Source organism: Neoarius graeffei, chromosome 1 (genome assembly GCF_027579695.1).
Source record: "Neoarius graeffei isolate fNeoGra1 chromosome 1, fNeoGra1.pri, whole genome shotgun sequence".
Classification (NCBI taxonomy): domain Eukaryota; kingdom Metazoa; phylum Chordata; class Actinopteri; order Siluriformes; family Ariidae; genus Neoarius; species Neoarius graeffei.
Window position 1 is genome coordinate 109,036,957 of NC_083569.1, and position 14,037 is coordinate 109,050,993.

At 42.9% G+C, this 14,037-nt stretch overlaps 1 pseudogene; it reads right to left on the reverse strand.

Moving 5' to 3' along the window:
• Window positions 1-5,174: 5,174 nt before the first annotated feature.
• The window catches only part of LOC132881608 (zinc finger protein 501-like), a 46,546-nt pseudogene continuing 37,683 nt past the window's right edge, over window positions 5,175-14,037 (reverse strand).

Here is a 14,037-nt window from a genome sequence, read left to right on the forward strand (position 1 = left end):
AAGTAAGGCTTAATCTGTCTTCAGTATGGTTCATTTTTGCACTGTTTTTAGTTGCTCAAATCAAGAAATAGGTAAAAGGTATTACCCGGCTATAAAAAAAAATGTTAAAGAGAAGCAAATGCTTCAAGAACAAAGAAATGAGTGGTTAAAGAGAATACTACGAGAGGAGCTAAGCCTGAAAACTCCAGAGAAATTTGCGATTATATTTAAAATGTATTTTTTAAATAATAGAAAATCGGAAGCGAGCATGGAAGAGTTTGCTTAAGAATCTCATTTTATTTTTTCTGCTCGCATTCGATTCAGCTTCTTCATGAAAAAGTGTTTGATCTTCTTACAGGTGAAGCAGCTTCCTTCTTTAACATGGAAAACCCAGATTGGTTTCAAACAACTCGGACAGAACTCAGGAAAAAATTCAACAAGGAGCAACATGCATGATATATCCTGAAAGAACAGAAAAGATTAAGAGCAGAGTGCTGAAGCTTTGTTTCTGTTATCAGAGGAACCCAGTCCTGTGCAAAATGTCCCCATGGAGCCAGAGTGTAGAAATGAACCCCTAGTTCAAGAAAGTTCTACACAAAAACACACTGAACTTTACAACAGCTGCACGCATATGAAATGGAAATAAATTGACGAAGGCAGGAAAAACTATTTTGGATAAAACTGTTACTGTGCATTACATACTTATCAACCCGTGTGACTCAGCTGTGCTTTTGAATAGAGAATAAATGAAGAGGGAACTGAACATTACCAGTTTATTGAAATTACAATCACCCTTGCGATGATAGTTACTATACGACTAGAGCTACAACTGGAATGTGTTGATTCTGTTAGCATTTGTAATTATTGTACCATCCACAAAGATAAAATTAAAATAAAATCTTACAACATTGAAATTCTAGAGCAAGATATTTTATTTTACAAAACACTTCAAATATTGTTTTAACAATAATAAGCTCCAATCTATAAATGACAGAGTGCAAACAGCTCTGTAACTAGATGTCCTTGGGGTTGTTAAGACATGGATGGCCGGGAAAACCATCTAGCTCACAGTTCAGGTCGGAGTCCTTTGAGAGTAAATGCTTTGGCTTTTGCAGCATTCTGTTCTCAAAAGCTGATGTCAGGAAAAAAAAAAAAGTCTTTACACAAAGAAGGTTTTCTTGCTTTTGTAATTTTTTTTTTCAACTGTTCTTCCATGTCGAGACTCTTCGGGAAAAAGAAGGTATATTCCAACATGTACCTAATGCTAACACTAGGCCACAAATCTGCACCATCACTCCAGTCATTTTGAGGAATTTTGTACAGATCATAACCGCTAATAAACTAAATTTCCATGTATATATATTCTTCACTTCTTTCTGACCAAGCAATCTGGTAGTAGAGCTTTTTTAGCTGTAGTTTTCTTCAGACAACAGCAACAGACGCCAGACATCTTTGCTTGGCTTCAGTATGTGAGCAAAGTTCGCCTGCCCCCCAGGCATCGGGTAGCGACGATTGCTAAAGTAAATGTGACGTCAGTGCAAGGGGTTTATATGTGGATGCCCTGAAGTCAACCCGGGAAAAAGTAGCGGGCACCAGCGACCACTCGTAGTAGCAATGAAAAGCACAAATGCGCATGCGCACACGAAGTGAGCCAATCAGAATCGCCGTTACAAATCAGGAAGAAAAAAAAAAAAAACGGCGATCACAGGGGAGGCAAGGATGCAGATTAACATGTCTTGTTTTTACCTGAAAATAATTTTTGTGCTTAAAGAAGCAGACCATAGGTATGCCTGAACGGGCCTAACTCGCTAAAATATTTCTGCCCGAGCATCTTGCTCGGACAAATCGGGCATTCGGTTGGGGCAATGCCTGGTGTTGAGGCTTGCTAACCACTACACTACCATAAATTTGGGATACTGTGGAAAACTTAAATAAAATGGAATATAAATGATTTGCAAATCATGGAAACCCTATATTTCACTGAAAAATAGTACAAAGACAACATATCAGATGTTGAAACAGAAATTCTATTGTTTTTTTGGAAAAATATATGCTCATTTTGAATTTGATATCAGCAACATGTTTCAAAAAAGTTGGGACAAGGGCATGTTTACCACGATGTCGCATCACCTCTACTTTTGACAACACACTGCAAACTATTGGGAATTGAGGAGACCAATTGCTGTAATTTTGAAAGAGAAATGTCCCATTCTTGCCAGATATACAGTTTCTGTTGCTCAACTGTTTGGGGTCTCCTTTGTTGTATTCTGAACTTCATAATGCGCCAAATGTTTTAAATGGGAGACAGGTCTACACTGCAGGCAGGCCAGTTTCACACCCGGACTCTCTTACTACAAAACCATGCAGTTTTAGGTGGGGTTTACATTAGACCGTATCAGCGGATCATCAGATTAACGTTTTTAAAACGATTAGCGTGCACACAGCAACACCAATACACGATTCGCGTGCACACAGCAACACCAATACACGGATATGCTCGGCTCCGCAGGCATCCTGCGCTCCAAATCACTCCGCCCTGAACAGCGAGTGCCCTCTGGAGGGTGCGCACTCTGGCCCTGCGCAGCTCACACAGCGCGCGAGTGAAGCGCACGAGCAGTGATTCGGGACTGAGCCGCTGTGTGTGTGATCCCAGTGCATATCACTTACCACTTGCAAGTGGAAGGATGGCAAGCCTAAAGACAATCATAACTACACAATGGGCAGTATTTGCATCAGTATTTGCAGTATTTTCATACTTTTATACTCTTTAATGAAAGGTGATACAAGGCGGAAGTCCGCGCCGTTTTTCAGCAGTCGCGTCACATGACCAACGCCAGCGAATCAGGAAGGTGGATGTCACAGTGACGTTGTCCAATGACGACGCCAGCTAGAGCTCAGCACAGCGTATTCGCGTATTCTCAATGTTTACACAGCACCGGACCAGACACGATCTGGATTGAATACGTGGACCCTGGCGGATTCCCGTTTCCCGGCATTTTCAGGCGTTTTAATGTAAACGGACAGTGCATCCGCGAAGAAAACGAGACAGATACGGTCTAATGTAAACTTGGCCTTAATGTGTGCAGAAAGTGGTTTGGAATTGTCTTGCAGAAAGAAGGAAGACCTTCCCTGAAACAGATTTTGTCTGTATGGCAGCATATTGCTCTGAAACAGTATACATACACACACTGCTTTTGAACTGTACACTGATGAGCTGGATGGTCCCTCTCCTCTTTAGCCTGGAGGACGTGGAGTCCATGATTTCTAAAAAGAATTTCTACTTTTGATTCGTCAGACCTCGGGACAGTTTTCCACTTCGCCTCAGTCAATCATAAAAGAGAACGGGCCCAGAGAAGGTGGCAGTGTTCCTGGATATTGTTTATATCTGGTTTTAACTTGCATTTGCGGATGCAGTAATGAACTGTTTTCACAGACGATGGCTTTCTGAAGTGTTCCTGAGCCCATACAGTGATTCCCACAACGGACACGTGTTCGCTTTTAATGCAGTGTCGCCTGAGGGCCTGAAGATCATAGGTTAAAGAGAAGAGGGACTATGCGGCTCATCAGTGTACAGTTCAAAAGCCAGCATCTGTGATGGTATGAGGGTGCATTAGTGCACAGGACGTGTAGCTTGTACATCTGGGGAGGCATCATTAATGCTGAGTGATATATATTGACATCCAGTGTCAGTTTTCAGCCTCATCTCTTGCATACAGAGATTTCTCCAGATTCTCTGAATCTTTTAATGATAATGTACCATAGATGATGTGATCCCCAAATTCTTTGTAATTTTCCATTGAGGAACGTTATTCTTAAAATTGTTGCACTGTTTGCCCATGCAGCCTTTCCCAGAGTGATGAACCCCTCCCCATCTTTACTTTTGAGAGACTTAGCCTCACTGGGATGCTCTTTTTATACCCAGACATGTTATTGACCTGTTGCTAATTAACCAAATTAGTTTTTTAAAAGCAATGCACAACTTAGGGCCCGTTTACACGAGGACGCTGTCGGGTAAAAACGACTAAATATTTTATCAGAAGTGCCTTTCGTTTACACGAGGACGGCGTTTCCGAGGCTGAAAAACGGATAAAATTGAAAACGCCTTTCAAAGTGGATAAGTTAAAAACGGCCCCCGTTGCATATCCGTCTAAACTACCCAATACGCGAAACTCTGCTCGGATCTGCTCACGTCGGGTACACGTTTACGTCATACATGTCATATACTGCACATGCCAGCCCGGGAAGTAAGAAAGTAAGTAAAAAAGTAAGAGCATGTCTGATTACATCGATCCAACGGACCTTCAAGCTGCTCTGTGTTTTAATGCAGTAGATGTGTTTTCCTTCTCACCCGCCCAGCTGGAGCTCCTCAGTTTGGTGTCGCCAAGTTACACACACCCGCACGCGTGCGCCGCCTATTCAAGCCGCTCGTGAAACCATAAACCCGAGACTGAAAACAAAACTAGCAGCCGAACGGGTTTATTTTGCTGAGATGGACACTGCCTTTTCTCTTCTTCACCGAAACAAGAGTGAGTGTTACTTAATAAAGGCAGATTAAAAGAGTTTCGGTTTGCTCCTGCTCCTCCCTCGAGCACTACAGTACCTCAGCCGGACCGGTGTTCTGTAAAGTTATCCTAGCAAGTTCTCATACAGACCGTTTTATTATTCAAAACAAGTCATTACAAATTATTTGACTCGGCCAAAGACTCGACCAATACGCACAAAACAAAAATCGGCAAATGCGTGAAATTCTCACCGATTTCCTATCAGCCCAGCTGATCGGTGGGACAAAACTACTGTTGAATTTTCCTACCCTCCTGGATTTCGCGCATGCGTAGTAGGCTTGGTAGGATAACTTGACAGAACAGCGGCGCAGATGTGCAGATCAGACAAGACAGAAGACGTTGCGCATGCATGCAGACATAGCGGAGACATTTATGCGTCACCGTATAGACGCAGATTTCCTCCTTGAAAACGGTCGTGTAGACGCGGAAAAAAGTGAGAACGAAAACGGACTTTTGCGTTTTTGTTTTATACCGTCCCCGTGTAAAGTGGGCCTTATTCAGTCTTTTGTTGCCCCTGTCCCAACTTTTCTGAAATGTCTTTGTAAATCAAATTCAAAATGAGCAATTTTTTTCAATAAATAAATAAATAAATAAATAAATCTGTTTCAACATGTGATTTGTCTTTGTACCATTTTCAATTAAATATAGGGTTTCCATTATTTGCAAAATCGTAGTTTATTTACGTTTTATACAGTGCCCCAAATTTTTAGAATTGGGTCTGTAAACTTCCCAAGCAAATTTCTTAATTTCTGACTTCTCTTAAAAAGTTAAATCCGACTACTTTAAAATATCCATATCTCAGTGGTGTATTTCTCGAATTTCTTGATCTTTTCAGCATTGGAAAACTTTAAAAAGGCCTTTCATGAAAACACAAGCTTTCAAATCTTGAAAAACTGACCCATGTGACTGCTTCTGTAATGGAAGTTCACAGTTTTAGCCGAAATTTCCCATTACCTTAAAAAAAAAAAAAGAATATATAAACATGTATATCTTAACTTGACAAATTCCCATGTCAAGAGCTGTTGGTAAAACCCCCTCCACATTGCCCGCACTAATATGGCTTCTGTCCTTTATGAATCTGCGGGTGGCTGTGGAAGGCACTTGGGTGATGAAAACTCTTCCCCACACGGTCCACAAGGATATGGCTTTTCTCCTGTGTGGATACGCTCATGCCGTTGGAGAGTACTCCGACAAGGAAAACCCTTACCACACTGTCCACAGCAATATGGCTTCTCTCCTGTGTGGATACGCAAATGCTGTTGGAGAACACTCTGATGAGTAAAGCTCTTCCCACACTGTCCGCAGCAATAAGGCTTCTCTCCTGTGTGGATACGCTCATGCCGTTGGAGATGACCCTTACGAGTAAAACTGTTCCCACATTGTCCACAGTAAAACGGCTTCTCTCCTGTGTGGATACGTCCATGTTGTTGGAGGTTACTCCAACAAGTAAAACCCTTACCACACTGTCCACAGCGATACGGCTTCTCTCCTGTGTGGATACGCCCATGCTGTTGGAGATTACTCTGACAAGTAAAACCCTTCCCACACTGTCCACAGCAATATGGCTTCTCTCCTGTGTGGATACGCTCATGCTGTTGGAGAGCACTCTGCTGAGTAAAACTCCTCTCACACTGTCCACAGCGATACGGCTTCTCTCCTGTGTGGATACGCTCATGCTGTTGGAGACTTTTCTGACAAGTAAAACCCTTACCACACTGTCCACAGCGATATGGCTTCTCTCCTGTGTGGATACGCTCATGCTGTTGGAGAACACTCCGATAAGTAAAGCTCTTCCCACACTGTCCGCAACAATAAGGCTTCTCTCCTGCGTGGATACGCTCATGCCGTTGGAGATGACTCTGACGAGTAAAACTGCTCCCACATTGTCCACAGTAAAATGGCTTCTCTCCTGTGTGGATGCGCTCATGCTGCTGGAGATAAGACTGCTGAATAAAACTCTTCCCACACTGTCCACAGTGATATGGCCTCACTCCTGTGTGGATACGCTCGTGCTGTTTGAGAGTACTCTGACAAGTAAAACCCTTACCACACTGTCCACAGTGATACGGCTTCTGTCCTGTGTGGATGCGCTCATGCTGTTGGAGATTACTCTGCTGAGTAAAACTCTTCCCACACTGTCCACAGTGATACGGCTTCTCTCCTGTGTGGATGCGCTCATGCTGTTGGAGATGACTCCTAGAAGTAAAACTCTTCCCACACTGTCCACAGTAATACGGCTTCCCTCCTGTGTGGATGAGTTGGTGTCGTTTGAGATGACTCTGATGAGAAAAACTCCTCCCACACTGTCCACAGTGATGCGGCTTCTCGTCGTCGTGGATGCACTGGTGACCCTTCATAAAACTTTTCCCACAATCTGAGCAGTGGTACATCTGGAAAACATAATGAAATGATTCAAGATGCTTCAAAAATCACTCACTCACTCTCACACAAAGAGACTATTACATGGTTGCGCAAAGATATGAAGTTTATCTTTAAGCGGTGAATGTATACATCACAACTGAGCAAAGTGAACGTGATATTTTTCAACATGACAAGACAAGCTTCATCGTGCCACCATGAAAATGTTAATATTATCGAGACATATCCACAAAAAATATCCAAGTTAATCAAAAGAATTGGAATTTTGAACCAGGTCACCATCTTGTCAACATGTCAAGTCAGTGGCAAAACACTTGAAGTGATGTCATCGGAGTGAAGGTATTGGCAAACATGTCACTCATACCCCTTTTCCACCAAATCAGTTCCAGGGCTGGTTCGGGGCCAGTGCTGGTTCACAACTCGTTCAAATTGCGAACCAGCTGAGAACCAGTTTGCTTTTCCATAGCTCAGGGTGCTAAGGGGAGCCACGTCATTACGTCACTGTATACGTCAGTTACGTCGCTGCGTTTGCATAAACCTTGGCGCAAACATCGAAGCAACAACAACACGGAGAAGAAGAAGCAACAACAATAATAATGGATGACTGCTGCTTTACTGCATCCATGATATCTCGACGCTTATTTAAAAATGGCGCCCTCTCGCGGTCTTGCTATTGTTGTTGGTCTTAACAACTCCGCCCCCCCACTGACATAAGCAGTTCTTTCCTCTAGCCCAGCAAAGAGTTGGTGCTACCCTGGAACCGGTTTTTCTGGCCCAGAGCCAGTTCTTTGTCAGTGGAAACAGAAAACCCAGTTCCAAACTAAGCACTGGCCCTGAACCAGCCCTGGAACTGATTTGGTGGAAAAGGGGTATCAGATCCACGATGTATTGTGGATGAAAAATGCACATTTTTCAATACGAGAAGATAAACTTCATATCTTCAAGCCAACATGTGACTTTCTTTTTATTATATAGACACAAAGTACCCAAATTTATCAAAACACTTCATTGATACCCTCACAAGTGACATTGAGAAATGTGTCACTGTTGTAGTTCTCCATATTCCGGATGTTGTTCTACCCCATTTTATTTCATACAAATTGTTATAGATTTCCATTTTATGACTTCTGTATTTATCGAGTCAGTACAAAAACATTTTAGAGTTCCAAACATTTGTTTCCCAGCACAAAATTGTTACAGGGAAAAAAGTATCTGAGCAGCATATTCCATAAGAGCCCACTTTTCAGATTAAAAAACAATGAAGGCTAATGAGTTTTGTTTCAAAATTAAGAAGCAAGTGTCGCAAAGTGTCCAGAAGATCTGCGGCTGGTTTTGCAAGATGCTCAGTAAAACCTACAGCTCATTTCCTTATACAGTGGGTACGGAAAGTATTCAGACCCCTTTAAATTTCTCACTCTTTGTTTCATTGCTGCCATTTGCTAAAATCAAAAAAGTTCATTTTATTTCTCATTAATGTACACTCAGCACCCCATCTTGACAGAAAAAAACAGAAATGTAGAAATTTTTGCAAATTTATTAAAAAAGAAAAACTGAAATATATCACATGGTCATAAGTATTCAGACCCTTTGCTCAGTATTGAGTAGAAGCACCCTTTTGAGCTAGTACAGCCATGAGTCTTCTTGGGAATGATGCAACACGTTTTTCACACCTGGATTTGGGGAGCCTCTCCAGTTCTGTCAGGTTGGATGGTGAATGTTGGTGGACAGCCATTTTCAGGTCTCTCCAGAGATGCTCAATTGGGTTTAGGTCAGGGCTCTGGCTGGGCCAGTCAAGAATGGTCACAGAGTTGTTCCGAAGCCACTCCTTTGTTATTTTAGCTGTGTGCTTAGGGTCATTGTCTTGTTAGAAGGTGAACCTTCGGCTCAGTCTGAGGTCCTGAGCACTCTGGAAGAGGTTTTCTTCCAGGATATCTCTGTACTTGGCCGCATTCATCTTTCCTTCAATTGCAACCAGTCGTCCTGTCCCTGCAGCTGAAAAACACCCCATGGCATGATGCTGCCACCACCATGTTTCACTGTTGGGATTGTATTGGGCAGGTGATGAGCAGTGCCTGGTTTTCTCCACACATACCGCTTAAAATTAACGCCAAAAAGTTCAATCTTCGTCTCATCAGACCAGAGAATCTTATTTCTCATAGTCTGGGAGTCCTTCATGTGTTTTTTTTGGCAAACTCTATGCGGGCTTTCACATGTCTTGCACTGAGGAGAGGCTTCCGTCGGGCCACTCTGCCATAAAGCCCCGACTGGTGGAGGGCTGCAGTGATAGTTGACTTTGTGGAACTTTCTCCCATCTCCCTACTGCATCTCTGGAGCTCAGCCACAGTGACCTTTGGGTTCTTCTTTACCTCTCTCACCAAGGCTCTTCTCCCACGATTGCTCAGTTTGGCTGGACGGCCAGGTCTAGGAAGAGTTCTGGTCGTCCCAAACTTCTTCCATTTAAGGATTATGGAGGCCACTGTGCTCTTAGGAACCTTGAGTGCTGCAGAAATTCTTTTGTAACCTTGGCCAGATCTGTGCCTTGCCACAATTCTGTCTCTGAGCTCCTTAGGCAGTTCCTTCGACCTCATGATTCTCATTTGCTCTGACATGCACTGTGAGCTGGAAGGTCTTATATAGACAGATGTGTGCCTTTCCTAATCAAGTCCAATCAGTTTAATTAAACACAGCTGGACTCCAATGGAGGAGTCGAACCATCTCAAGAAGGATCAGAAGAAATGGACAGCATGTGAGTTAAATACGAGTGTCACAGCAAAGAGTCTGAATACTTATGACCATGTGATATTTCAGTTTTTCTTTTTTAATAAATTTGCAAAAATTTCTACATTTCTGTTTTTTTCTGTCAAGATATTAAATGAACTTTTTTGATTTTAGCAAATGGCTGCAATGAAACAAAGAGTGAAAAATTTAAAGGGTCTGAATACTTTCCGTACCCACTGTAAAACTGCACTCATTGTACCTGAAACTACCATTTTTTTTTTTAAGCAAAGGGTAGTCTCACACCAAATACTGACTGTTTCATTTATTATGGTTTACTGCTCGCCATAGTTCTTTTTTTTTTTTTTTTAATGTTTCAACATCATTTTTGAAACCATTTTTGGTTGACAGCATTTCTTTACACGTGCCCAAGACTTTTGCAGAGTGTCAAACACACAGATCAGCCATAAAATTAAAAACACTGACAGATAAAGTGAACTAGACAATTCCCCTGCGGGAAATCGCGAGAGTGATGCAGTGCGTTTAGCCAGGCCTCTATGTGAAAGCACCACCCAAGAGGCAGCTAGTTTGCCAAGAAGTCCATAGAAATTAATGGGAAATTTACCTGAGGTTTTAAGATGTTGGTGGCGCTAGAGAGTTTAAGGTGGTGAGCTGAAACTTGCTGAGAAGAACCTTGAGAGTGAGAAGAAAGGGTGTGCAAAATTTCACGACGTTAAGGGGTTGCTATGGAGGCGCAGAGGGCGGAGTGTGGAGTAATCTAAAAACTCCATAGAAATGAATGGGAAATTTACACGAGACTTTGAGCCGTTGGTGGCGCTAGAGAGTTTGACTGAGTAACGTACAAAGCAGCAGGTCACCGAGTCCGACCGAGCCGCACGTTTTGATATATTGCTTGCCCGTGTGCGATGTATGGTTAATGAGTTATTCGCAATCCACAGTTTGCCAAGAACTCCATAGAAATGAATGGGAAATGTACTGTAGCTGAGACTTTGAGCCGTTGGTGGCGCTAGAGAGTTAAAGAGAATACCGTACAAAGCAATAGGACACCGAGTCCGATCGAGCCGCACGTTTTGATATACAGCTTGCCCGTGTGCGAGGTACGGTTAATGAGTTATTCGCAATCAAAAATCTGCACGGAAGATGAATAAGAATAAATTCAAAATGGCGGGAAAAGTAGGCGGGCGGAAAATGACGTCATAGGGCGCGTTGGATTCGTCTGGGCCCAAGGATTTCAGGGACACCAAGTTTTCGAAAATCGGACCAAAGGTTGAAAAGTTACAAGCAGAAATGTGCCTGAGACTTGAGCCACTGGTGGCGTTAGAGGGTTTGACTGAATATCGGGAAAAGTAATAGCACGCCGAGACCGACCGAGACGCACGGTTTGATATATGGCCTGCCTGTGTCCGATGAACGGTTAGTGAGTTATTAGCAATCAAAATATGCGTATGAGTAAAAAGTAGTGTAACAAAATGAATACTAGACAATTCCCCTGCGGGAAATCGTGAGAGTGATGCAGTGCGTAGAGCCACGCCTCTAGGTGAAAGCACCACCCAAAAGGCAGCTAGTTTTTCAGAAACTCCATAGAAATGAATGGGAAATGCAGCTGAGACTTTGAGCTGTTGGTGGCGTTAGAGAGTTTCACAGAATAATGAACAAAGCAATAGCACACCGAGTCCGATCGAGCCGCACGTTTTGATATATTGCTTGCCCGTGTGCGATGAACGGTTAATGAGTTATTCGCAATCAAAAATGTGTACGGAACCCATAGAAATGAATGGGATATTTCGGGTGATTTTTTCGCGCCCTAGGTATAGCGCCCCCTAGTGGCCAGTTTGTACCATTTTTTTTTGCTGGCCTTTGTGGAGGGGCGTGGCATAATGACCCGAAGATTCGTTAAGGTACGCCAAAGGGCGGCCGAGATATGACCAATCTTCCTGATTCGCGTATGAGCGGCCAATTTTGATAGGCTACCACAGCCAAAGGGTCCTGAAATCGCAAACTCCGGGCAAGTCTTTTATGCACATTAGCGCCAAGAAGCCAAAGACCAAGTTTGGGAGAAAGTGGTTAAAAATTGAGGGAGGAGAAGCAGTATGATTGATTTTCGCATAACTCAAAATGGCGGAAAATTTTTCAGGGTTGAAAATGACATCAAAGGGTGCTCTGGACTCGGCATGGGCCAAGCAATCCAAGCATACCAAGTTTTTCAAAATCGGACCAACGGTTCAAAAGTTACAAGCAGAAAAGTACCAGCGACCTCGAGCTGCGGGCGCAAATTTGATTGGCCGCCACGGCCCCACGTTAATGAAATTCTGAACACCAAATAATTGTATTGTGCAGCTGCGTTCAATGGTGCACTGTACCAAGTTTGGGAGAGGTGAGTCAAAAAATGAGCGATGAGAAGCATTTTAAGTGATTTTCAAAAAATGCAAAATTGCGGGAAAACTTTCCGGTGTTCAAAATTTTGTCAAAGGGTCCCCTGGATTCGTCCTGGCCCAATGAGTCCAGCGAAACCAAGTTTTCGAAAATCGTACCAACGGTTCAAAAGTTACAAGCGGAAACGTACCGCCGACCTGGACCCTCGAGTTTGAGCAGTTGGTGGCGCTAGAGAGTTTAATGCAGTGACTTGAAACTTGCTGAGACGAACCTTGAGTGTGTGAAGAAACAGTGTGCAAAATTTCCCGACATTAAGTGGTTGCTAAGGAGACGCAGAGGGGGACGTTTGAAGTTTTCCAAAAACTCCATAGAAATGAATGGGAAATTTACACGAGACTTTGAGCCGTTGGTGGCGCTAGGGAGTTTCACACAAGGAATGTTCAAAGCAACAGCACACCAAGTCCGATCGAGCCGCACGTTTTGATATATAGCTTGCCCGTGTGCAATGAACGGTCCCCGAGTTACACGCAATCAAAGTTTGCATGTAAAGATGAACAAGAATAAATTCAAAATGGCGGGAAAATTAGTCGGGCGGAAAGTGACGTCATAGGGTCCACTGGACTCGGCTGGGTCCAAGGATTCCGGCGAGACCAAGTTTTCGAAAATCGGACCAACGGTTGAAAAGTTATAAGCAGAAATGTGCCTGAGACTTGAGCCGTTGGTGGCGCTAGAGGGTTTGACTGAATATCGGTAAAAGTAATAGCACGCCGAGTCCGACCGATCCGCACGTTTTGGTATGCAGCCTGCCTGCGCGCGATGCACGGTTATTGAGTTATTAGCAATCAAAATCGGTACGGAAGATGAATAATAATAATAATAATAATAATAATAATAAAAAGAATAATAAGAAACGCATAGAAGAACAATAGTGATGCCGTGCTATGCACTGCATCACTAATTACATTGATTATGTTGTTACAATAGCACCTGTCAAGGGGTAGGATGTATTTGGCAGCAAGAGAATAGTCAGTTCTCAAAGTTGATGTGTTGGAAGCAGGAGAAATGGGCAAGCATAAGGATCTGAACGACTTTGACAAGGGCCAAATTGTGATGGCTCGATGATTGGGTCTCAGCATCTCAAAAAGGGCACTTCTTGTGGGGTGTTTTTGGTATGCCGTAGTTAGTACCCATCAAAAGTGGTTCAATAAAAGACAACCAGTGAACCTGCGATAGGGTCATGGGCAGCCAAGGCTCACTGATTCGCTTGGGGCACAAAGGCAAGCCCATACGGTCCAATCCCACAGAAGAGCTACTATAGCACAAACTACAGAAACAGTTAATGCTGACACCTTTCTGTTTTAGCCAGCATTAACTTTCTCAGCTCATACATGATTCAACTTTTGACAATTTTCTCAAGATTGTAGCCATCCCTGTTGCTTGTGCACCTTTTCCAGCCAGCCTTTTCAGCAATGGCCTTCTGTGGCTTACCCTACTTGTGGAGGGGGTCAATGATTGCTTTCTGGACAATTGTCAAGTCAGCAGTCTTTCCCATGATTGTGGTCGAGTGAACGGAACTAGACCAAGAGATGCATGGTATTTCTATCGTTTTATTCAAATTCAAAATGAAATATTCTAATATTTTGAGATTGTGTTGTAGGCCTTATCAAAATTTTAAAAAGCTTGAAGCATTTTAGTTTACATGTAATGAGTCTAGAATATATTACATTTTAAGAAAGTGAAAGGTAACGACTGCAAAATCGTCCGAAATTATTTATTTTTATTTATTTTTTAATTGAGCATGGCGTTTTCCTGTGTCCCGCAAGAACAATATTATGTGGACAAAATGTGATCATTTGGATATGCTGAGGGTCGCTTTCCTCCGATTTGGGACTCAATATCCTCCCTCTTGGAGCCAAACAGTATGTCCCTACAGAAACAGCCAAACGCGAGGAGCTTGAACTAATTAGCATATATGATGGAACTGGGTCACACCAAGATGGTGATGTGC